This window comes from Zootoca vivipara, chromosome Z (assembly GCF_963506605.1).
Source record: "Zootoca vivipara chromosome Z, rZooViv1.1, whole genome shotgun sequence".
Classification (NCBI taxonomy): domain Eukaryota; kingdom Metazoa; phylum Chordata; class Lepidosauria; order Squamata; family Lacertidae; genus Zootoca; species Zootoca vivipara.
The window spans coordinates 40230472-40255245 of record NC_083294.1 but is presented as its reverse complement, the minus strand read 5'-3'; the positions used below and the strand labels follow the sequence as shown (position 1 = coordinate 40255245).

At 42.9% G+C, this 24774-nt stretch overlaps 1 long non-coding RNA gene across 2 annotated transcripts in view; it reads right to left on the bottom strand.

Annotated features, from left to right (window-relative positions):
- LOC118084028 (uncharacterized) overlaps positions 1 to 19227 on the bottom strand; it is a 47121-nt gene extending 27894 nt beyond the window's left edge. Inside the window, exon 1 of one of the 2 annotated variants that reach the window (XR_004692453.2) lies at positions 19101 to 19227. This is a non-coding gene — a long non-coding RNA (uncharacterized LOC118084028). The other variant, XR_004692455.2, reaches the window with a different exon arrangement.
- Between the last annotated feature and the right edge of the window lie 5547 nt (positions 19228 to 24774).

The window sequence follows — 24774 nt, the reverse complement described above, 5'->3', positions numbered from 1 at the left end:
CAAGAGATACAACACAGTTAGTTACAGTTAATATGAGTAAATTAATAAAAGAGGTTTCTTCAGATACTGATAGGTGGGAGTTATTGAACCTTACCCTTTGGGAAAAGGTGAATGCTGGATATTATTCCCAGATTCATTTATATCCTGAGAGGATTTCCTCTGGATCATATTTTCAAAATATAAACTTATTGCTGAGGAAATGCCTTTGGGGTTCAGCAACATCCAGAATTTCCTTGCAGAGAATGCAGTTAAAAATTAAGGAAAATGGTTTCGGAATCCCAAATTTGGAATTATATCACTATGCTTACCTACTGTCAAGTACTAAATTTTGGAATCCCATGTTCTGGCCCTAATTTTCCGATGTGGGCAGCCCTAGAATATATGTACATAGCACGTTTGGTTGCTTGGACAATACTAGAATCAAAATATTTTAAATCTCAGATGACTCTGGAAACAATTAAATCACTTAGAAGAATATGGAACATATTGGCTAACAAAAACAAATTTGATCCATTTTCGCGTGCTAAACATACTCTGTGGGGAAACCCCACACTAAGAATTTTTAAAAAGATGGTTATATGGAAAAATGGATGGAAGCAGGTGTATTGACATTGGACCAACTGATAGATGGGAAAGATGAATTTTATACTTTTGCTATTTTGAGGCAAAAATATCATCTATCAGATGCAGCCCAATAGCAATATCTTCAATTACAACACCTTCTAACAAGTGTGTTTGGGCCGTCAGCCCTTTCAGCTTCTGAGATACCTGAGATATTGGAGCAATTGGACAACCCATTCAAAAATAAAAAGTCAGCAATATCTATTAATTTGAGAGTCCCATGAACTGCAAGAAGATCAAACTTATCAATTCTGAAGGAAATCAGCCTTGAGTGCTCACTGGAAGGACAAATCCTGAAGCTGAGGCTCCAATACTTTGACCAACTCATGAGAAGAGAAGACTCCCTGGAAAAGATGCTGATGTTGGGAAAGATTGAGGGCACAAGGAGAATGTGTCATTAGATTTAAAAGTAAGACTAATACAACAGAAAGTAAGATTTAGAGTTTATTGGACTCCTTTACGGTTGTATAAGAAAGGGTTAGCTAAGATAACTCAGTGTTGAAAATGTGGCAAGGACAATGCCTCTCTGAAACACGTGTTTGTACAGTGTTCTTTACTTAACAAGTTTTAGGAGAATGTGCTGGACTGTGTAACTTTGACTGTGCAGAAAAAGTTAAATCTTTCAGTGGAGAATATTTCATTGAATTATATACCTGCAGTATGGAAATTATCAACAGGACAACGGAAATGGATTTTTCATGCCCTAATGGCCAAGAGGTTGATGTTGAGAAATTGGAAAAATAAAGATATGATACCCTTGAATCAATGGACTAATGATATGACATTACTGGCAATTTATGAACGGACTACTTACAGGCACAGACTCCGTATGGATAAATATAACATTTGGAATGAGATTGTACAAAATGTAGTAGGCTATTAGCATTTACATAAGCACTAGGACAATAACACTATACCAATTTATACAAGAATGTATGGGAATAGTGTATATCCCCCCTGCTTAACTCCAGCTCAAAAAGGGAGGGGGGAGGAGGGGAAAGGAAAAAAGCAAAGTATATTCTCTTGAAATCAATCAAACTTTGGTCAACTTTTGGTACCTCAATCAGTGCTATTATAAATTCAGTGGTAAGAACTCTAGAGTGTTAGCTAGCAAATGTGATTGGTGGAAAATCAAATTTGGGGTCAAATGCCTCATAAAGGAGGATGGCACCAAAATGTTTCCAACTGAGGAAATCTGTCAAGAATTTTCTGCTTTTTACCCTTCTTTATATACTTCTATATATCCCAAAGATACTGAGATAGCTGGTATAACTGTTCCTGTGGTAAAACTATGGTGTGAATTTTGCTAGTTGCTTTGTAATTCTATTCTAAAATACTGACAACCAAAACTCTTGTACAATGGGACGTTCCCACCATGCATGGATATAAGCACCAATTGAGTGGCACTCCCTCCAAGAGTTTGGCAAGGAAGTAGGAGAAATCACCACTAATTTCCTAGAGTTTAGATATCACTGTTATAATAACTTCGAATTTAATTCCTGGTTCCTCACCAAGACCAATTGAAAAGGGGGTCTTAAGCTCTTTTATATTCACTTGTAAAAGACCTACTGTAGGATGGTTGCTATGCCTCTGCTTTCCTCCACCTTATAACTTTATTCTCTTAGATACATTGTTAGATATAGTGCTCTTTCTATCTTAGAAGATGGAATGTTGTTGTTGTTGTTTAGTCGTTTAGTCGTGTCCGACTATTCGTGACCCAATGGACCATAGCACACCAGGCACTCCTGTCTTCCACTGCCTCCCACAGTTTGGTCAAATTCATGTTGGTAGCTTCGAGAACACTGTCCAACCATCTCGTCCTCTGTCATCCCCTTCTCCTAGTGCCCTCAATCTTTCCCAACATCAGGGTCTTTTCCAAGGATTCTTCTCTTCTCATTTGAAGATGGAATATGAAAATGGAAATAATTGATGAAATTCCAATATTGGGATTATTTTAAAAGTGCAAAATAGGTTCTGTGCTTGGGCAGAAAAATCAGGAGTGTTGTCAGCTGCCCTGTCACTATTGATTCCCCTGGTCATCTACCTGCTTTCTTTTTCTTATAATACTTACCATACATATGATATAGCAGGGTGGAGGGCTAGGGGTCTTTATTGATTGCTTGATTTTTACAAGGGCAATTCATTGACTGTAACTGAAATTCAAACTAAGCTAGATAATACACACGTGCCATGGCTACTGCAGTAATTCAACAGCTTCAAACGTCTTCTTTTTAAAGCAAATTCATCTACTGAAGAAGCAGCTACCAGACAATTATCCTCCTTTGAGAAATTATTAATGTCTGGAAAGGCTTTAGGGAAAGATCTGACATCTAAGATATACAAAAATCTGTTCTTGTGCAGGCACTCTGGATTCAATAAAGCACCAATGGGAGTGAGATTTTGGTTATGAAATTGACTCAGCTCAGGGGAGCTAGCTATGGGTCAGGAATGGACACCCTGACAGTGGAATGGCATTGAGGGCCCCTAGATATTTTCTCTCTGTTCAGCTTGCTCCTGCAGATGGTAAGAAGGATCCAACTGTTAGGGACGAAAGCACTGGATGCAGTGGCTGTGTTTTCCAGGCTTTCTTCATCCTTTCCACGGCAACATCATGGCATCTGCAGGAAGACATGTTGCAGCAGGAATCCACTTTTCACCCATGTCTGGAGCTGTCCCAACAGTTGTGGCTGTGTGGTCCTGGCTAGTGGAACTGTGATGGTCCAGGCAGTGCTGGATGCTGTCTTGGTGTCACCTAAAGACTATGAATAGGACTTACAGCTCTACTTAAAGAGTTTTCTTGAATTGACGCCAGCCTAATTGGGAAGGATTCCTCAGCCAGGGAGAGGGCAGATGTGCTGGGGTATCTTCAGCCTGATTTGGATAAGGGCCTGAGTGTCAGTACAATCAGGTGGCAGGTAACAGCCTTGACTCGTATTTTGAACTGTAAAGGGGACTTTGCATTGTTCATAATATTCATCAAAGAGTTCCATTGTGGAATCTGCCTGTGGTGAATTGCTACCCTGGTTTTCCAGGGCCCCTGGGGAAAACTAGACATTTTTACCATGAATTTCTGCTTGCAGGGTTCCTGGAGGGTAGTGCCCACCTCTTCATTCCAGGCATTTAGTCACAGCTGATGGGCATTTTGTCAGCCACGGTTGTATGGGGATAGTGTCTATTGGGAGAAGGCCTGGCAAAACATCCTGCTCCCTTTCTACTGTTACTGTTCTTCATTTTGTGATGGGTGTTCTTTGTTTGCCCTTTGGGCGGTTTTCTCTATCCTAAGTACCGTATATATCTGCATCAGAGCAGGGGCCTGCCTGTCCTGGTGTCCTGCTACGTGGATGGAGTATTCATGGAGCTGAGGGATCATCCTTGCTCTGCCAGCCAGCCTGTCTGGTGAGAGTGAGATGACCCCTCCCATGGGTAGGATAATCTATTCTAATTAGTGCCCAACTACCTGGTAGCAGGTGCCATGCCAGTCTTGAGACTGCCCTCCAGGAACCCTGGGAATAGAAACTCACAGTAAGAATTTCTGTTTTCCACTTCGCTGTCATTGTCAATTGGCATCAGAACTGGACATCACATAGCATGTTCTATATTGTGTTCTTGCGAAACATTACAAGGAAGAGTCACAATGCCCAACCATATTTTGCTGTATCCGTAAGTGGCACCCTCCAGATAAAACTACCATTTGGTTGTGGTATGGACTGTATCAGGCAGACATCAGCCCAGCCTTTCTTCCAAGCTGAGGTTGTGCTATGTAAGGCCACCAATTTCAGAGAATTTCTTTCTTAGCACAGTTACCTATTAGAGGAAATACCTAGTTTCTTGGCTGCATCTCCCCCTTTTTGTGGCTATCTCTGATGTTTCATCAGAGCATATAGAAACAAAAATAACTCAACCCCAATCTTTTAAGTGATGCTCTGCTTATTATTGCTGTTCTAAAGTAGGCATAACAATACATTTCACTCAGCGGAAAGATGCTAATTTTTATGCACCACAACTGTTAGAATAAAAAATCAGTTTAGACCCCAGTGACTCTTGTCAGGCCTTGTTAAAGTGTGTCAGAACTCCTGTGTGATGGCAGCAAATAATCCAGGGGACATCACTTGGAAAATCAAGATGATAATTAGGATTGAAAATCCAGCTGGATTGTGCCTTTTGCCAGCAACCACAATGGGCAGTGTGGAAGGGCATAAGCACCCTCTTCAGTACCAGCTGAGTGGGGGGGGGGCAGAGCAGTGGGGGGGGATTGTTGGTAGTTAGATGTTACAACTGGAATCCCATTGCCCAATGAGACAGCAAAACAAGTCCAAGCCACTATTGTGTATTAGAATGTAAATACAAGTCTGTGCATTAATAAAACAATAAGCAAAATGAATAATTTACCAATGCTTGCATTAAAAAAAGAAAGAAGAAATAGGGAGAGTGGGTTGGATGGAGATTTCCTTCCCGTCTGGACCAAATTTCCCACCACCACATTTCTTTTTGTAGACAGTGCTCCAAAGAATTGCATGCTTACCTTACCATGTTCACTGCAATCCCAATTAACACTTTTTCCAAACTGAATTTAGGTGTTCTTCCCCCCCCCCCTTCCTAATGAGGTTTTTCCTTCCCTGCTGTCTTGATACAAAGCTTTATGCTGTATGAGTGTGTTCATATGGTGCTTGAGTGCGTTATCTGACCTTGATTGGTGTTTTGGGAGCCAGTTAAATAGATTACATAGAGGTTACCTTGACAACTGTCTTTGCTGATTTAGCAATGCAGTTCATTCTTGAGCACAAGACTCTCAGCAACGGTGGAATTCCACTGACTTCATATTAATCATTAACACAATGTTCTAGAAAGGCTCTGCCAAACCAGCAATAAGGCCTGTATTGAAATCATTTTCCTTTAGAGAGAGAGAGAGAGAGAGAGAGGGAGAGAATATTATACATCAGCCAATGCTTGCAACATCAGGTGCTTGTTCGCAGGCGTTAAAGGAGGTGTGCACATTCTCTGCTTTGTCTTCTCGTTCTCTGTCCCTGTTTTTTTACATTCATATTGTAATAATAAATCAGATGGGTTAAGATGATCCTTGACATGTTATATCCTCTTTGAGATTCATTGACTACCATATGTTATTTTAGGTGTGTGTGTATAACAAATAGCTAACTACAGTCCTAAATAGGCCCAGGAGTGGAGAATGATGAGTTTAATCTTGGTGTAGAATGGTGAGGAATGCTTAAAACCAAGTTCTGTTGCCTACAGGTGTTAAAACTAAACCTATTTCTCATCACAGGAGTGAAATCAAGACAAAGGGGGAAATTAATTGCTTGCTGCAACATAGAACCAGCAGCATTAAAAACTGCCATCAAAACATGTTTATCTGGTTATGAGTTTCTGTAGGCAGCAGCCTTATCTTGCATCTAGCATTTCCACTGAATTTTCCTCTGAAGTGAAATTCAGAGTGATTTTTGAGATTTCCATTTGTGTGAAACATCTAAGAAATCCCAAGGGAAGCAAAATAAAAATAAAAATAAAAAATACCAACATGATTTCCACATATCCTTGAGAGGCTTTTGTCTATACATGTTATTATCCACCAAGGGACCCTTGCATTATTTGTACCCCTGGAGCTAAAAAGCTAATGCTTATATCAACAAATCTTATAAAATTCAGCAGCCAGGAATTGGGACATTTCCAGCTTTTGCTCTGAGCGGTTCTGATTGCTTCAAATAGGAAGCCTAGGAATTAAATCACATCTTAAAAAGAAAAAGGAGGAAAGGTTACTTCCTATTCTTGTGATGCTTTGGAGCTACTGTTCGTGTTTTGGCAGAATAATTATTTAAACAGGTTGCTTAATAATTCCTTCAGTGCTTTTTTGTGACTATATACACTCTCAACTGGAAGAGCATACGATCAGTTTTATAGTTGAAAGAAAGTCTAAAACTCCAGTTTCGGAAAGGAGTTAAGTATCTTGTCCCAACAGCAATACATAAAACTGCCATATTTGCTTTGGTAACTGAGATCTCTGCTCAGGAGAGATACACAATTTAGTTTGCTTAGAGAGTGATTTATCTCACTTTCCTGTTAGCGAGAGCTGTCGTTCTAGGTCAAGGTTGAAGACTGTGCAGTGCAGACTAGCAAAACTGGAGCTTTGATATTCTACATAGTACCTGGCCCAATGATAAACAAACAACTCTTTTTTTTTTTGGTGCTTCAAAGGAAGGTTTATTGGCTTTTTGTGAGGAAAATCATCTTCCCAAGAACAAAGGAAGAGGGAAAGGGGAAAGGGAGAAGAAAGGAAGCTATGAAAACTGAACAACAAATAGAAAGGTTTGTATCAAGCAACAGATTTTATGTTCACCAACAAAGGCAACTCAGGTGAACCAGCCATACCAGAGGAGGGGTATGCAATCCATTCATTCCTTTGTTGGATTTCCACCTGAGGTGAGGGGGAAATGAAGGACCAGTTTCTCAGTCTCCTCTCTAACAGACTCTACTAGCAGGTCCTTTTTTCCACACCTCTTTTGCTTCTACATTTGCAGCTAGAAAGCTGGCTGGCATCTCCCAGGAGAACAAATTTGAGCAGGGGCCTGCATTTGCCAATCACCAATCTTTTGGCAGAATTCACTAGAGCTTGATAAAGATGAATACAGGCAGCTCCCCATTTAACAAGCATTAAATTAACAAGCATTCAAGGCAAGCGCAACCCTGGATGTGGCACGAAAAGTGGCAAAAATGACCGTAAAAGAGCACCAAAACTACAAAAATGGCACGAAAATAGCGTATAGTAATCCCATGAGCTTTTGCGGGTGCAATCCCACGAGCCCTTTCATTGACCTTTGAGACCTGTGGGGATTTAAGAGTTTGAGCAAGGAGGTCTGGAGAGAGCAATTGTGGTGACATTTGGTGGATTATTTGTTTTTCAAAGGGTTTGCAAAGGTTTGGAGGATGCTTCCAGGCTTTTTAAACAGTGTTTCCATTATACGCAATTTCACTTAAATGTGCAGTGCCTTGGAGCGTAACCCCCACATAAATAGGGAGTTGCACGTGTTTATCTGACTTTCCTCAGGCTCATGGGATGTTTACAATGGGACATTAAGGAGAGCATGGAGGAGGCGGAGGAGGAGGAGGAGGAGGAGGAGGAGGAGGAGGAGGAGGAGGAGGAGGAGGAGAATAAGGAGAATAAGGAGAATAAGAATTTATTAATTATGCCCTGCCCATCTGGCTGGGTTTCCCCAGCCACTCTGGGCAGATTCCAACAAAATATTAAAATACAATAGTCCACCAAACATTAAAAGCTTCCCTAAACAGGGCTGCCTTCAGATGTCCTCTAAAAGTCTGGTAGTTGTTTTTCTTTTTGACATCTGGTGGGAGGGCATTCCACAGGGTGGGTGCCACTACCGAGAAGGCCCTCTGCCTGGTTCCCTGTAACTTGGCTTCTCGCAGTGAGGGAACTGCCAGAAGGCCCTTGGTGCTGGACCTCAGTGTCCGGGCAGAACGATGGGGGTGGAGATGCTCCGTCAGGTATACAGGGCCAAGGCTGTTGAAGGCTTTAAAGGTCAGCACCAACACTTTGAACTGTGCTCAGAAACATACTGGGAGCCAATGTAGGTCTTTCAAGACCAGTGTTACGTGGTCTTGCAGTTGCTCCCAGTCACCAGTCTAGCTGCTGCATTCTGGATTAGTTATAGTTTCTTTTTCTTTTTTTAACAATGAATTTTTATTGTTTTCTTTTTTTCCACTTTCTAACTTTATACAAAATGTAATTAACATCTATACAACAAATGGCTTTGCCAACCTCTGACTTCCCCCCACCCTCCCCCAGCAGGTATATTTTTTTTTCTCATCCACTCCCGTATTTTCTATATTTTTCACAACATCAAAGGTGTAGGATTTATCTCAATCCCGCTAATGTTTTCATACCTTTATAATTTTCTTTTACATATTCTACATATTTACTCTACTCTTTTTGAAATCTCACATCGTCCTGGTCACGTTTTCTGCAGGTCAGTTTGGCCATTTCCATATACTCTAGTAATTTCGTTTTCCGCTCCATTATCGAAGGTATTTCATGCGATTTCCACTTCTTGGGCTATCAAGATTCTTGCCGCCGCAGTGGCGTAAATGAACAATCTATGATCTGATTTTAAAATCTCCTTGCCCATAAGCCCCAAAAAGAAGGCTTCTGGTTTTTTAGGGAAAGTATACCTGAATATCTTTTTTTAGTTCATTATAAATTAATTCCCAGAATGTTTTTATCTTGTCACACGTCCACCGCATGTGGTAGGGATTAGTTGTAGTTTCCGGGTCACCTTCAAAGATAGCCCCACACAGAGCACATTGCAGTAGTCCAAGCGAGAGATAACCAGAGCATGCACCACTCTGGCGAGACAGTCCGCAGGCAGATAGGGTCTCAGCCTGCGTACCAGATGGAGCTGATAGACAGCTGCCCTGGACACAGAACTGACCTGTGCCTCCATTGACAGTTGTGAGTCCAAAATGATTCCCAGACTGCGCACCTGGTTCTTCAGGGGCACAGTTACCCTATTCAGGACCAGGGAGTCTTCCACACCTGCCCGCCTCCTGTCCCCCCAAAACAGTACTTCTATCTTGTCAGGATTCAACCTCAATCTGTTAGCCGCCATCCAACCTCCAACCGCTACATCCACCAAGATGTAGAAAACAATCTGTTCTGTGGGCATGTCATCATATAATTCTACAATAATTGGTTCCCCCACCAGGGGTACATAAAATTACCCTGTGTTTAGGTGTCTAGTCAACTGTTAAAGTTTCACCTTAACAGTTAGAACAACAGAAAAAATAGCTGCACTGCTTACACTTAATCTCATTATGCCTTCCTCTCTTGAATGAGTCATTTCCTCAAACCCCCCCCCCCATCCTCAACATGCCAAGGCAATGCTATTGGGTTGTTTGATAAGTTTGGGACATGGGGACCTCCCTCTAATTAAGCATTGCCCAGCACTGTCGACTTTGGCAGTTGGATTGTATTTTCCAGTACTTTCAGATACGTGTATCAGTATAGGGAGATTATTAGCTATAGCTCTGGAAGCCTATTCCAAAGTCATGCTGATTGAAAAAGCTGCAAAAACTTGCCCAATACTAAGAATTAATTCAAATTGCGGAATTTGATTTTTCTGGTCACAGAATTCTGCCAAGATCTACATGTGCGTGCATGCACATAATTCTAGGTTAATTCTTATTCATCAGATGAATTTTCTCACAGAGAGCCCCACAGCTCCTAATGCTGTTCTTTTCTTTCCTTTTCTTTCCAATATGACCTTTTGGGTAGAGTAAACATGTTTTGATGGGAATGTTGCAGTACTAAGCTTATATGATCTTTGACCTATGTATGATGTGTACTGTATAACCTTTGTGGAAAGCACTGCCTGGGGTAATCCATCATGAAGCAGTCTTCTGGATTTAACGGCTGTGACCCTCAAACAAACATGCAGTTAAAACGGTTTCTGGCAACATTTGTTTCACTTGGGACTATATTCCGTTGTGCATCAAGGGAAAGGGGACATGAAGCATCTCGGGGAAGCTTCTATGTGGGGCACTTCACTTACAGGGAAGAAGGGGGTGAAACTTATATTCTTTTATATAGTGTATGTGTGGGGTTTTGTGTCAGTGTCACTATTTGGTTGTTGTTTTTTATGTTGTATTTATTGCTTAGGACTACTTTTGCTATGTTGTATTTATTTATGTTGTAAGCTGCCTTCTGTGTGGTTTGAACTATGGAAAGGCAGCATACAAATAAAATTATGTATGTAGAATGTATTCCTAATTCTGAATGTAACACTTGCACATTTCACCCTGGCCCTACTGTTCGTTATTTTGTACAGTGGTACCTTGGGTTGCGTACTCAATCCATTTCGGGGTGCCGTTCGCACCCCGAAAAGTATGCAGCCCGAACGGTGCTTTAGCGCATGCACAAATCGCCGATAGAGTGCTTCTGTGCATGCGTGCATGGCAAAACCCAGAAGTAAACACTTCCGGGTCGGCCGAGTACGCAACCCAAAAGTATGCAACCCGCAGCGTACTCAACCCAAGGTATGACTGTATTTTGTTCTCATGTGGTCCAATGCAAGAAAGACAATCTCTTGCACCCTAATCCCTGACAGTCAGTGTGACTTGCATAAAAAACCTATGTGCTGTTTGTTCTGATTCAACATTAAAGAGTAGGTTTTCTTAGAGAAAGTGGAGGGGGGAAAAGAAAAGAGCACTTGGACACAGACTGGGAAAGGACCAAACTGTGTCTAGAAAGCACGGGGCAAAAAATTAGTGTGGATGATGATGATGATGATATATTATTATTATTATTATTATTATTATTATTATTATTATTATCATCTATACCCCGCCCATCTGGCTGAGTTTCCTCAGCCACTCTGGGCTGCTCCCAACAGAAGTATTAAAATACAATAATTTATTAAACATTAAAAGCTTCCCTAAACAGGGCTGCCTTCAGTCTGGTAGTTGTTTTTCTCTTTGACATCTGGTGGGAGGGCGATGGAGGTGGAGACGCTCCTTCACGTATACTGAACTGAGGCTGTTTAGGGCTTTAAAGGTCAACACCAACACTTTGAATTGTGCTCGGAAATGTACTGGGAGCCAATGTAGGTCTTTCAAGACCGGTGTTATGTGGTCTCGGCGGCTGCTCCCAGTCACCAGTCTAGCTGCCGCATTCTGGATTAATTGTAGTTTCCGGGTCACCTTCAAAGATAGCCCCACATAGAGCGCATTGCAGTAGTCCAAACGAGAGATAATTAGAGCATGCACCACTCTGGTGAGACAGTCTGCGGGCAGGTAGGTCTCAGCCTGCGTACCACAGATGGAGCTGATAAACAGCTGCCCTGGATACAGAATTGACCTGCGCCTCCATGGACAGCTGTGAGTCCAAAATGACTCCCAGGCTGCACACCTGGTCCTTCAGGGGCACAGTTACCCCATTCAGGACCAGGGAGTCCTCCACACCTGCCCGTCTCCTGTCCCCCACAAACAGTACTTCTGTCTTGTCAGGATTCAACCTCAATCTGTTAGCCGCCATCCAACCGCCAACCGCCTCCAGACACTCACACAAGACCTTCACTGGTTCTGATTTGAAAGAGAGGTAGAGCTGGGTATCATCCGCATACTGATGAACACCCAGCCCAAACCCCCTGATGGTCTCTCCCAGCGGCTGCATATAGATGTTTAAAAGCATGGGGGAGAGGACAGAACCCTGAGGCTCACCACAAGTGAGAGCCCAGGGGTGTGAGCACTCATCCCCCACCACCAGTTTCTGAACACGGCCCAGGAGGAAGGAGCGGAACCACTGTATGACAGTTCCCCCAGCTCCCAACCCCTCTAGACGGTCCAGAAGGATGTTATGGTCGATGGTGTCAAAAGCCGCTGAGAGATCCAGCAGAACTAGGAAACAGCTCTCACCTTTGTCCCTAGCCCGCCAGAGATCATCGACCAGTGCGACCAAGACAGTTTCAGTCCCATGATGAGGCCTGAATCCCGACTGGAAGGGATCCAATGGTCCGCTTCTTCCAGGTGTGCTTGGAGTTGTTCAGCAACCACTCTCTCAATCACCTTGCCCAAGAATGGAAGATTTGAGACTAGGTGATAGTTGGCCATATTGGCCACATCTAAAGATGGTTTTTTAAGTAGTGGTTTAATAACGGGTGTGGGAAGGCTCCCTCACAGAGAAAAGCATTCACCACCCTGCAAAGCCCATCGCCCAGCCCTTCCCAGCTAGCTTTTATAAGCAGGGATGGGCAAGGATCAAGGAGACAGGTGGTTGGTTTCACTCGTCCAAGCAGCCTGTCCACATCCTCGGAGGTAACAGATTTGAATTGATCCCATGCAACTTGACTAGACAGGACTCCAGCACTCCCTCGCCCCGGCCCTGCTCCCACGGTGGAGTCTACCTCTTCCCGAATCCGAGTGACTTCATCTGCAAAAAACTTTGCAAAATCATTGCAATGAGCCCTTAATGCATGTTGTTGAAAGTAGGCCCTGTTGATTTCAACTGAAATTCTTTGCAACTAATGGGGCTTAGTGTCACAGCCTAAGATTGCCCCCCCCCACCATGTTGTTATTTATGTGTCAAAACTTAGGCTTAGCCATACAGTATATTATTTTAAGGAAGAAAGATCATTTACAGAACAATTGTGCCTCTGACATATCAGTGAAGTAAAGGAAGTGGTTCTACCAGAAAGGAAACTGTCAGGAATTCTGAATTACCACAGCTTGTTTGGAAGGAAAATTCATCATCTCTCAAATTTCCCATGGATTTCTGATATCTGAGTTCATTGTGAAGATTAGCACTTCACTGTAGAGTAAGATATCATCTCTTGCTACTCTGGTTAAGACGCCAATCTGATTACAATTTTATGACTTTGCATTATTATTCAGAATGATTTATTCCTGAGTTAGGAAATGCATATGTCTCAGGAGAAATAGTTGGCCTTTTGTCCTCTCTGATTATCCAAAGATTATAGAGAGCAACTACAAGCTTCCATTAGATCTGTTCTGAAGTCCTTGCTAGATAGATCTGGCTGCTGGAGGCAACTTCTAACTGTTATTTGAGATGATATATAACTCTTCCCCCTCACAAAGAGATGGCTGGCTCCATTCATTTCTTCTGCAATCCTCAGACATTGTTTATACAGCACCTATTCAAAACATGCCACCTATTTTTTTAAAAGCCACCTACATGATCTGCAGGGTGGGTTTGTGTTTGATCACAGCTGTCATTTAACCCAGTGTTTCTCAACCTTTTTTGGGCCACGGCACACTTGTTCCGTCAAAAAAATCACGCGGCACACCACCATTAAAAGACGGGGCAAATCCTGGGGGTTGGGAATGGGTGGGGGACAGAGGAATAGGGAGGATGAGGTTGGTGTACTTGCTGAGAGAGCCCTCGAGCACCGCCTCCGTCATCCTGCCTGCCGCCAGCCCCCCGCTCCCTCCTGGGCTGGCCACGGCTGAGCTGGGGCTGCTGCCGCCACCGCCGCCCCCTCCGGCCTCCCCGCTGGTGTAGCCGCCGCCATCGATGCTCCTTGGCGGCCCGAGAGCCCTCCCCAGCTGGCGGAGGACGACGACGAGGAGCCCGCCAAGGTGGGGCGGCTGCTGCTGCGGCTGCTGCTGTTACTGCCGCCGCTGGACAGGGCTGCTGCTGCTCCAGAGTCCCCGCCGCCCTGCGCTGCTGCCTTCTCCATTGAGCGCGAGGAGGCGGCCTCGGCCATGAAGCGCTGCCTCGCTCAGGGAGCGAGCGCGAGGAGATGACGGAGGAACACCCTTCGCGCCCTCGCGCCCTCCAGACTGACCCGGCCGGCTTACTGGCCGGCGCGTCAGCGCTGCCTATTGGCGGCCACAAATCGCCCTTCTCGTTGCCTCACGTTGCGGCACAGCAGCCACCGTCTCGCGGCACAGTAGTGTGACGCGGAACAGTGGTTGAGAAACGCTGATTTAACCAACTTCGTATCTACATGGAGTCTTCTTTTAAAATTTCTTACCCATGCCACTAATTTTTAATATTAACTACCAATTAGCTGAATTGACCACGAGAGCAGGACATTATAAGTGCTTCCAGAAGAGATATTTGTTTTCTTTGAAGATACAACTTAGCAGGGTGTGTTGAATTTGTCAACCTTAAAATATTGACTTCTTTGCATTTTGTGATCCAATAATTTTAAATTTGTCATACTAAAATTTTTGTGTGCTTAAAATGTGCTTAACCTTTTGTGCTTAAAATTGCATTAAAATAATTTAAAATGATTGCCAAGTACTTGCAGTTATATTGTATATGTGTAACAGACAAGTCAGGCAAGTCAAGCAAGAAGACAAGAAAGGGAACCTTGCTGAATTAAGCAGGATGCTTCAATGCCATCAAATTTTCTCTGCTGATGAAAACAGAGCAAATAGATGGTGCCAAAGATGGAAATTATGGAAGTTATGAATTGGCATTAGGAAAACCAAGTACACAATTGGTTCCGGAAGTCTGTTCATAAACTGAAACGTTCATAAACTGAAGCGAACTTTCCCATTGAAAGTAATGGAAAATGGATTAATCCGTTCCAGATGGGTCTGCGGAGTCCTCAACCTGAAGCGTACTTAACCCGAAGCATGGGTGTAATTGGTTCCGGAAGTCTGTTCATAAACTGAAGCGTTCATAAACTGAAGCGAACTTTCCCATTGAAAGTAATGGAAAGTGGATTAATCCGTTCCAGATGCGGCGTTCGTAAACCGAAAATTTGTAAACCGACGTGTTCATAAACCGAGGTTCCACTGTACTTATGTTATCACATGGCTCACATCACTGCCATTGAAAGGACAGCAAATGCCCACTATTAAAATACGGTGAAGATGCTTTCCATTAACAGTGGGAATGTTTGAAATTTGCAGCATCGCATAGCCAGAGTTTCAAACACAGGTAAATAGGAAAGCAGGTAGAAGAAGGTGATTAGCCTACCAGCTGCTGATTTTGCAGCAGTTCTTAACTCTGCAGTAAAATGGATGGGTTTTGGAAGGATGTGGCATTTGGGGCAGTCCCCCTGCTGAAAGGTGACAGGGTCTCCAACATGGACAAAAATAATCCCCCCTTCTTAGCTTTATTAAAGTACCTGTCCTTATGCAAGGGAAATGGCAAAAAAAACACCCAGGGATCCCCCTCTTATCTATGGCATTCCAGTTCCGGAGCTCCTTCCTTAGGGAGGCTAGCTGGGTGGAACCTATTATCTTTTAGGTGTCAGGTTATCAGATTGTTATTCTCCCAGGCATATTTTTTTAATGGATTGTATTTTAAGTATTGGAAGGGTGCTGTATATCAAACACTGTAAGTGATGTTTTCATTCTGATATTTTAATTGATATTTAAATTTCTTTTGTTTTTCTTAAAAAATAATTGTTTTATTTTTCATATGAATGGCTTATCAATGGGTTAAATAAATTTGAAATATATGAAATGAATGGTTCAGTAGGAAGCAGTTGATGATGGTGGTGATAATTTATTTTTGTGACAGAGATGGGCAAATATGTCGATTTTGGTTTCACTTGGTTTTTCATTTTTCTACTCGCAACCAGTTCTTCATATTTTCACATCAGTTTGCATCTTTTGTATTAAAACCATCAAGAAAATGCATACATTTTGTGCAGATTTCTCCTACTGGATGTATTATTATTTGCAGTTTCGCCCTAATACAGTTCACTTATAACTTGCATGCATTTAACTTGCAGAATTGTAGTTTCTCGAGCTTGGCAACCAGCTAGTTGCCATCATACAAATTAAATGCACACAAGGCCCGAGAGCTTAAAAGCTCTTTTCAAGCTTTTAAGCTCTTGGCCTTGCTTACTGAGCTCTGGAAAGGTTTCATGTGGGCTCTGAAAGGCTCCCATGAATCAGAGAGAGAATTGTAGAGTTGGAAGGGACCACAAGGATGATCTAGTCCAACCCCCTGGAAGGCAGGAATCTTTAATGGGAGAACGCAACTCCTCCTCTTCCCACCCACTGGATTGAATAACTCTAAAGAGCTGGAAAACAGAAGAGGTAACTGCTAGACCTGATCAGCTGAAATGGCTGAACTGAAGAGGAAGGAAATAGCAGAGGAAGGAAATAGCAGAGGATCATGAAGAGACTCAGAAGCTAAACTGAGGGATACAAGTTGATAAGCATTGCTTCACCGAGGGAAACATGCTAGAGCACATAGATCTGGGTGCATTTGTCTCTTTTTATTAGCTATTCATTCTCACGGTTGACTGCTCAAACTATTCAACTCACTTTTCCCTAAAATTATGTTCTCAAAAATTGTTTAATTTGTTGTCTTGTTAGAACTTTAAATGCAGCACATTTCCTGTGACCTTATTATTCACTCCACCTCTAAATTGCTATATCACTATATCCAGTACAGTGGTACCTCTAGTTACGAACTTAATTCATTCCAGAGGTCCGTTCTTAACTTGAAACTGTTCTTAACTAGAGGTGTGCTTTCACTAATGGGGCCTCTTGCTGCCGCTGCACGTCCAGCACATGATTTCCGTTCTCAGCCTGGAGCAAAGTTCTCTACTCGAGGTAACTCTTCCAGGTTAGCAGAGTTTGTAACCTGAAGTGTTTGTAACCTGAGGCGTTTGTAACTCGAGGTATCACTGCATTAGAAGTACAGTAGGTTGGGCCAGCTAAAGGAATATTTACTGGAAGCATCTGTAACATTTCAGCAGCCATGTGTCTGAAAAATCCAGTATAATTTATAGCAAAGCCCAATAACTGATATAATAAAATTTATACTGAGTGTACAAAAAGCACCGAAGCTGTTTACAAGAAAAAAACAATAAAATGATCAGTAAAAACAGTTAACATCAGATATTTAAAACATTTAAAAATGATTAAAATCAATGATAAGCTAAAAACAGGTTAAACAGGTGTCTACCTGATTGTGAAGTCATGTAAAATGACTACACAGCCCCTCTTACCTGTGCAGTTGCAAATACTCTCTTGGTCGATTGAGCAGGTGAAGGAATCTGCCAACCACCTTATTTTTCTCCACACCCTGGTTGCCAACCAAGATCTTGGATGGCCCCATGAGGGCTTCCAGAACCCACAAAAGAGCCTCCCAGAGCTTGGCAAGCAGGGCAGAGGTTAAAAGCTCTCTGCCTTGTGTGGGGTGCAAGGTCCACTGAGTGTGTTGGCTTTGGAAAGGTAAGGATGGCCAATATGGGCAGTTTCAGGGTTGTTCGGAGTACACAATTTTGGCTTTAGGCCCAACCCTCCAGAACCTAACCACCAAACAAGTGTTGAGTATCCACATTTTTGCAAAGCAATTCCCACGATACACAGTAATTTATTTCTCTATGTTATTTTCACTAACATCTGCATTTACGTGCACACCTTTCCCATTGTATGTGAATTCTTGAACAAATTACTTGGCTGAAGAACTGCATTGCAATATTCGGAGAAGTGGGAATTTCAAAGGGTAGCTGTATTTCAGTTTGCATGTTGTTTTAGAAAACAGTAATTTTGTTAACTTGTCTTTAAATGTGAACTGAATCATATTTCTCTCCCATTCTTGCCTATAAGTCCAGCTACAAAAGCTCAGGGTGCTGAACAAACTTGGGCTGTTTAAGTATTGTTTAGGGGTTTTGTTATGGTGCGGTTGTTGCTGCTATTGATATTAATTTTGTGTATCTCTGTTTTAGATATTACTATGATTTCAGTGGAAATGCTTCTATTTGATTTTTTTGTTAAAAATATTTTTATTTAAAAATTCTTGGTTTGCAAAAGTACGTGCCTTGTCTCTTTTTTCAGGTTGTAAAGTCTTTTCTATGGATCAGTTACATTTGATATGAGACATTAGTGTTGTGTACAGTATAAGGTCAGGGAAGAAGGGGGGGTGAAACTTATATTCTTTTATACAGTGAATGTGTGGGGTTTTGTGTCCGCGTCACTTTTTGCTTGTTTTTTTATGTTGTATTTCTTTTTTAGGACTACTTTTGTTATGTTATATTTTTGTATCTTCATGTTGCAAGGTGCCTTGAATGTGGTTTGAACTATGGAAAGGTGGCACACAAATAAAATTATGTATGTAGAATGCATTCCTAGTTCTGAATGTGACATTTGCATATTTCACCTTGGCCCTACTGTTTGTCATTTTGTATGAGTAAGTCTCTCTGCATATACATTTGCATTGATGGTGCTGTAACAACAACAACAACAATACTGCATGATGTTTTAATAATAATGTATATTTATCTTTACTAAACCAATTTAATATACAGTGCCAGTCCCTTGACTCCTATACTTCTTCATTTTGCAGCAACAGGCTTCTATCGGGAAATCTCTTCTTAAAAGCTCAATTTCTTTTTGTAAATGTTTATTTAATAAGATCAGCCCATTGGCAATTGCATAAGCCTGCTAGTTTATCTGTCTTTCAATTGCTGAAGTTTTATTAATCAGCATGGCCCTTGAAACAGCTTGCTTGAAAAATCCACTACAAGTATAAACAATCACTATTATCAGAGCTCTTTAATGGTGGTGGTAGTGTGGGAGAATTATCTGTCGGATTAAATTCTTATTTGGAAGCATTACTATTATGAGTTTCATTGATTATTATTGCACACTAATTTGCCTCAGTGAGATAGTACAATGTAGCTGTTTAAAATAGAGCTGTAAGACTTGGGAGTGCTGCTATCCTGCGGAACTCCTTCACAAACCTCCCTGTACACTGTGAAGTGCTGCCACAATCAGAGGGTGGATTACATCTCATAGAGTAAGACTCTGTCTGACCCCAGGGACCCAGGGAGACTAGCACTCTCACCAGTGCAACAAATTTTGGTCTAAGTCCTAACTTGCTGGGAACCTTCTGGAGTGGGGCAGTAGGTACCAATGTTCCAGTGAGGCGGGGTGGGGAACATCCAGCCCATGAGCCAAACCTGGCCTGCCAGGCTTCCGCATTTGACCCACAATGCCCCCCCTTTAGTAGTCCTGCCTACCTGGGCAGAGGTAAGGTGCAGCTTCAAAGGAACAATTAGGAGATTAAAGCCAACTCCGGAACATTCATTTGCTGAAGCAAGGCTCATTCGCAGAAGCCATCGGCTGATTGCTTTAGGAGGGGAGTGTAGCTTCTATTGAATGGAAGCTGCTTCTAATTCCCAGAACTGCTCTTTGAACCTCTAAGAACTGGAGGTTCAAAGAACAGTGTGCCCTGGCTCCCAGTTGCTAGAGAACAGCCTTTTTCAAGGCTTTAATGCTTAGATTACTGCCAAGTACTGTCAGGACCAAGTAAACACATTTTCCCAATTGAGGCGAATAAGGAAATGAGGCACCGGAACCCTCCAGCATCCTAGGAATTGCAGTTGTGGAGGAGGAGGAGGAGGAGGAGGAGGAGGAGGAGGAGGAGGAGGAGGAAGAAGAAGAAGAAGAAGAAGAAGAAGAAGAAGAAGAAGAAGAAGAAGAAGAAGAAGAAGAAGAAGAAGAAGCCTCAAAGTGGGACTGAACAGGGTGAGGAGCGACCTATATGGGAGGAGGAGAACGGAAGGGGGCAGTAGGCCTCACCCACAGTGACCTGCTGCAGTTGATTGGGAGAGATGGGGCAAGCAGGGAAGCCAGCACAGGGAGAGAGAGGAGATGCTGGGAATGGTTTCTCATTGGTGGCAAGGCCACAAAAGACACGGAGTTGCCGATAGCTGCTGCTAGGTGGACTGGCGGTAACCATATTCTTGACCGTTGGACCCACTATTGGTCTTGTCCACTTAATCCACTGGAGCCTGTCTTCGCATGCAGGGAAAGTTCCTAGCTCACCGAGGGTTTGAGACCCATTGGTTACCTGGTTTAGCCAGCCAGTTGAAACCATTCCCTGGATGTGGCTGCTGTCACATGCTGACAGTTTCTAGGAGATACAGGTGAGAACTCAGACCCCCTTGCCCAGCCAGCTCAGTTTCACACCAAACCCAGCATCTTACAGCAGTCTTTCCTTTGCCCTGCTGCACAAGCTATAGAGGGAAGTGAGGGGGGTCATCAATCTGGGAAGACAGCCCATCTAGGAAAAAGAAAAACCTGATCCTAAACCTCTGCTGCCTTGAGAAAAAGGCTAGGCAGTAAACCCTACACAAATCCAGAGTGGAGTCCTTAATAGTTGGATGGTGTCTTATATACCTCCTTCCAGCAACTGCTGCAGCCATTCTGGTGCCAGATATATTGCTCTGTCCCATCCTCCTCCTCCACTGAGCACCTGACTGCCACACACACCTGCTGTTGCATGCCCTTCCTTCCAGGACTCCATTTTGAAAAACAAACCATTACAATTTTGCCCTGCATAATGCAACATGTGATGCCATTGCATCTCCAGTTTTTGGAGGTTTAAAGAGCAACATGGGGCATTCTTGCAAAATGGCTTTCCAACAATCCTGCTGTGCTTTGAAGACCCAACAACTGGGGCTTCAAAGCTCAGCATCACCTGATGCCATAGTGATGTCAGGTGACTGACAGGTGGGCAGCGTGGCAAGGGTAGAGAGATAAGGATCTGGCCTACCAGCTAGAGAAGGTTCCCTACCCCTGGAGTAAGGAGCAGGATGTAGCGTAATGGTTAGAGTGTTGGACTAGGATTTGGGAGAGCAGGGTTTGGATCCCCATTTAGTCATGAAGCTCACTGGGTGAATTTAGACCAGTCACTATCTCTTAGCCTAACCTACCTCACAGGGTTGTTCTGAGGATGAAATGGGGAGGAGGAGAACCATGTACACCACCTTGAGATCACTGGAAGATAAAAGTGGTATGTAAATGTAAATAATAATAATAATGAGAAAGTGAGATGCTATATAGGAGTCGTCCCAGTTCACACATCAGGGAAGTTGAGAAGGTGACTACATTATTTCTAGTTGCTCCTTGCTGGTCCCTTCTGCTCTCTAGCTGCCTTCAATCAGCCATGTCTTTTCCTTTTGCTTCCTGATTCCACTCTACATATGGGACATCACTCTTTGATATGTGCAGGCATACAAACACTCCTAGCACGTGGACTCAATTAATTTTGAAATACTGTGTATTTTATAAGGCTTTGCCATTTAAAGCAAAGAATACAATAAAATGCATTACCGGTAGAAGAAGAAACCTGTTTCCTTGTTGGAGCTATATTCCAGAAATGCTACAAGCACCACTTCTCAAAGTGGTTACAGTGGTACCTCGGGTTACAGATGCTTCAGGTTACAGATTCCACTAACCTGGAAGTAGTACCTCGGGTTAAGAACTTTGCTTCAGGATAAGAACAGAAATTGTGCTCTGGCAGCGCAGCGGCAGCAGGAGGCCCCATTAGCTAAAGTGGTGCTTCAGGTTAAGAACTGTTTCAGGTTAAGAACAGACCTCCAGAATGAATTAAGTTCTTAACCCAAGGTACCACTATATTTCATAGGATTGCTATGTTGAAAAGCCACCACATGGTGCTGTTTGGAACAGTGACTGGTCTTCTGAACATTCTGGCACATCTCTAAGGATAAGACAAGAACCTTTCTTGCCACCATCCCAAAACTTGCCGAAGACTAGTCATCCCAATAAATGTATCAGCCTATAACTTTCCCCCTGAAGCTAGATTTCCATGTTCTAGGGGCATTAAGAAGGCAGCAATTTCTGTTCCGATCTGTATTCATTACAATAAGCTCTGTTTCGGTTCTGCTGTAGTTCCATTTCCGCCAAATACTACATTATTTGTCTCACTGCTCAATGTACTGGTATCTTTTTACAAAACTTGTGTAACTTACATTCATTTCAGGATAAAGGAAATGTCAAAACAATGTAAAAAGAAGTCATTAATAACGTATCATTCAAGCGCTTAAAAACAACAAAAACTATATGAATGAATGCCGATTGTATTCGCTTGACAGATTTCTGTTCCTGACTGGAGAGGAGCATGCAAACTGCTGCAATTTCCATTCCCTTTTCAGTTTTCATCAAAAAAATTATCTGACATTCATAAATGAGAGTAAGAAATATCTCTAAGAACTCTAGCATGCCATTCTGCTGTGCACCTTAATTCTTAGTTGCACTTGATGAGCCTTGGGAAGTTGTTTAGACAGGATCATTATGATAAACAAAATCCCAGAATCCTTGGATTCAATCAAGCATTATCCTGACCTGGCACAATTCTTCCTCCCCTTACTTTCTCTTGTTTTGATTTCCCATTTTTGGTGGTAAACAGTACTTCTTCAACGGGAAGAACCTTTTTGGCAGGGCTGGCCTAGAAAGTTTACCCACACTGCAGCCTGCCTCCTCCTCCTCCTCCTCCTCCTCCTCCTCCTCCTCCTCCTCCTCCTCCTCTGCAGCCACTTCCACAACTCCCAAGCTGCTGTGGCCTCTACAGACCCTCCAAGGGTCCCTACTTTCCAGGGACGTCCCTGATTTAGAGAAGCCCATCCCGGTTTCTGATTTAATCCTGGAATGTCCCACTTTTCCTCAGGATGTCCCTATTTTCACTATTTTCATTGGAGAAATGTTGGAGGGTATGAAATTATCTGACCTCCCAAACCATCTGAAGGAAATCCTGTATAGGGAAGGTTTTTAAAAGAATGTTTAATATTTTATTATGTTTTTGTGTATGTTGGAAGCTTCCCAGAGTGGCCGGGGCAGCCCAGTCAGATGTGTGGGGTATTGTTGTTGTTGTTTAGTCGTTTAGTCATGTCCGACTCTTCGTGACCCCATGGACCATAGCATGCCAGGCACTCCTGTCTTGCACTGCCTCCCGCAGTTTGGTCAAACTCATGTTCGTAGCTTCGAGAACACTGTCCAACCATCTCGTCCTCTGTCGTCCCCTTCTCCTAGTGCCCTCCATCTTTCCCAACATCAAGGTCTTTTCCAAGGATTCTTCTCTTCTCATGAGGTGGCCAAAGTATTGGAGCCTCAGCTTCACGATCTGTCCTTCCAGTGAGCACTCGGGGCTGATTTCCTTAAGAATGGATAGGTTTGATCTTCTAGCAGTCCATGGGACTCTCAAGAGTCTCCTCCAGCACCATAATTCAAAAGCATCAATTCTTTTGTGATCAGCCTTCTTTATGGTCCAGCTCTCACTTCCATACATCACTACTGGGAAAACCATAGCTTTAACTATACGGACCTTTGTCGGCAAGGTGATGTCTCTGCTTTTTAAGATGCTGTCTAGGTTTGTCATTGCTTTTCTCCCAAGAAGCAGGCGTCTTTTAATTTCATTACTGCTGTCACCATCTGCAGTGATCAAGGAGCCCAAGAAAGTAAAACCTCTCACTGCCTCCATTTCTTCCCCTTCTATTTGCCAGGAGGTGATGGGACCAGTGGCCATGATCTTGGTTTTTTTGATGTTGAGCTTCAGACCATATTTTGCGCTCTCCTCTTTCACCCTCATTAAAAGGTTCTTTAATTCCTCCTCGCTTTCTGCCATCAAGGTTGTGTCATCTGCATATCTGAGGTTGTTGATATTTCTTCCGGCAATCTTAATTCCGGCTTGGGATTCATCTAGTCCAGCCTTTCGCATGATGAATTCTGCATATAAGTTAAATAAGCAGGGAGACAATATACAACCTTGTCGTACTCCTTTCCCAATTTTGAACCAAACAGTTGTTCCATATCCAGTTCTAACTGTAGCTTCTTGTCCCACATAGAGATTTCTCAGGAGACAGATGAGGTGATCAGGCACTCCCATTTCTTTAAGAACTTGCCATAGTTTGCTGTGGTTGACGCAGTCAAAGGCTTTTGCATAGTCAATGAAGCAGAAGTAGACGTTTTTCTGGAACTCTCTAGCTTTCTCCATAATCCAGCGCATGTTTGCTATTTGGTCTCTGGTTCCTCTGCCCTTTCGAAATCCAGCTTGCACTTCTGGGAGTTCTCGGTCCACATACTGCCTAAGCCTGCCTTGTAGAATTTTAAGCATAACCTTGCTAGCGTGTGAAATGAGCGCAATTGTGTGGTAGTTGGAGCATTCTTTGGCACTGCCCTTCTTTGGAATTGGGATGTAGACTGATCTTCTCCAATCCTCTGGCCATTGCTGAGTTTTCCAAACTTGCTGGCATATTGGGTGTAGCACTTTAACAGCATCATCTTTTAAAATTTTAAATAGTTCAGCTGGAATATCATCACTTCCACTGGCCTTGTTATTAGCAGTGCTTTCTAAGGCCCTTTTGACTTCACTCTCCAAGATGTCTGGCTCAAGGTCAGCAACCACACTACCTGGGGTGTACGAGACCTCCATATCTTTCTGGTATAATTCCTCTGTGTATTCTTGCCACCTCTTCTTGATGTCTTCTGCTTCAGTTAGGTCCTTACCACTTTTGTCCTTGATTATGGTAATCTTTGTACGAAATGTTCCTTTCATATCTCCAATTTTCTTGAACAGATCTCTGGTTTTCCCCATTCTATTGTTTTCCTCTATTTCTTTGCATTGCTCATTTAAGAAGACCCCCTTGTCTCTCCTTGCTGTTTTTTTGGAAATCTGCATTCAGTTTCCTGTATCTTTCCCTATCTCCCTTGCATTTTGCTTGCCTCCTCTCCTCCGCTATTTGTAAGGCCTCGTTGGATAGCCATTTTGCTTTCTTGCATTTCCTTTTCCTTGGGATGGTTTTCGTTGCTGCCTCCTGTATAATGTTACGGGCCTCCATCCATAGTTCTTCAGGCACTCTGTCCACCAAATCTAAATCCTTAAACCTGTTCCTC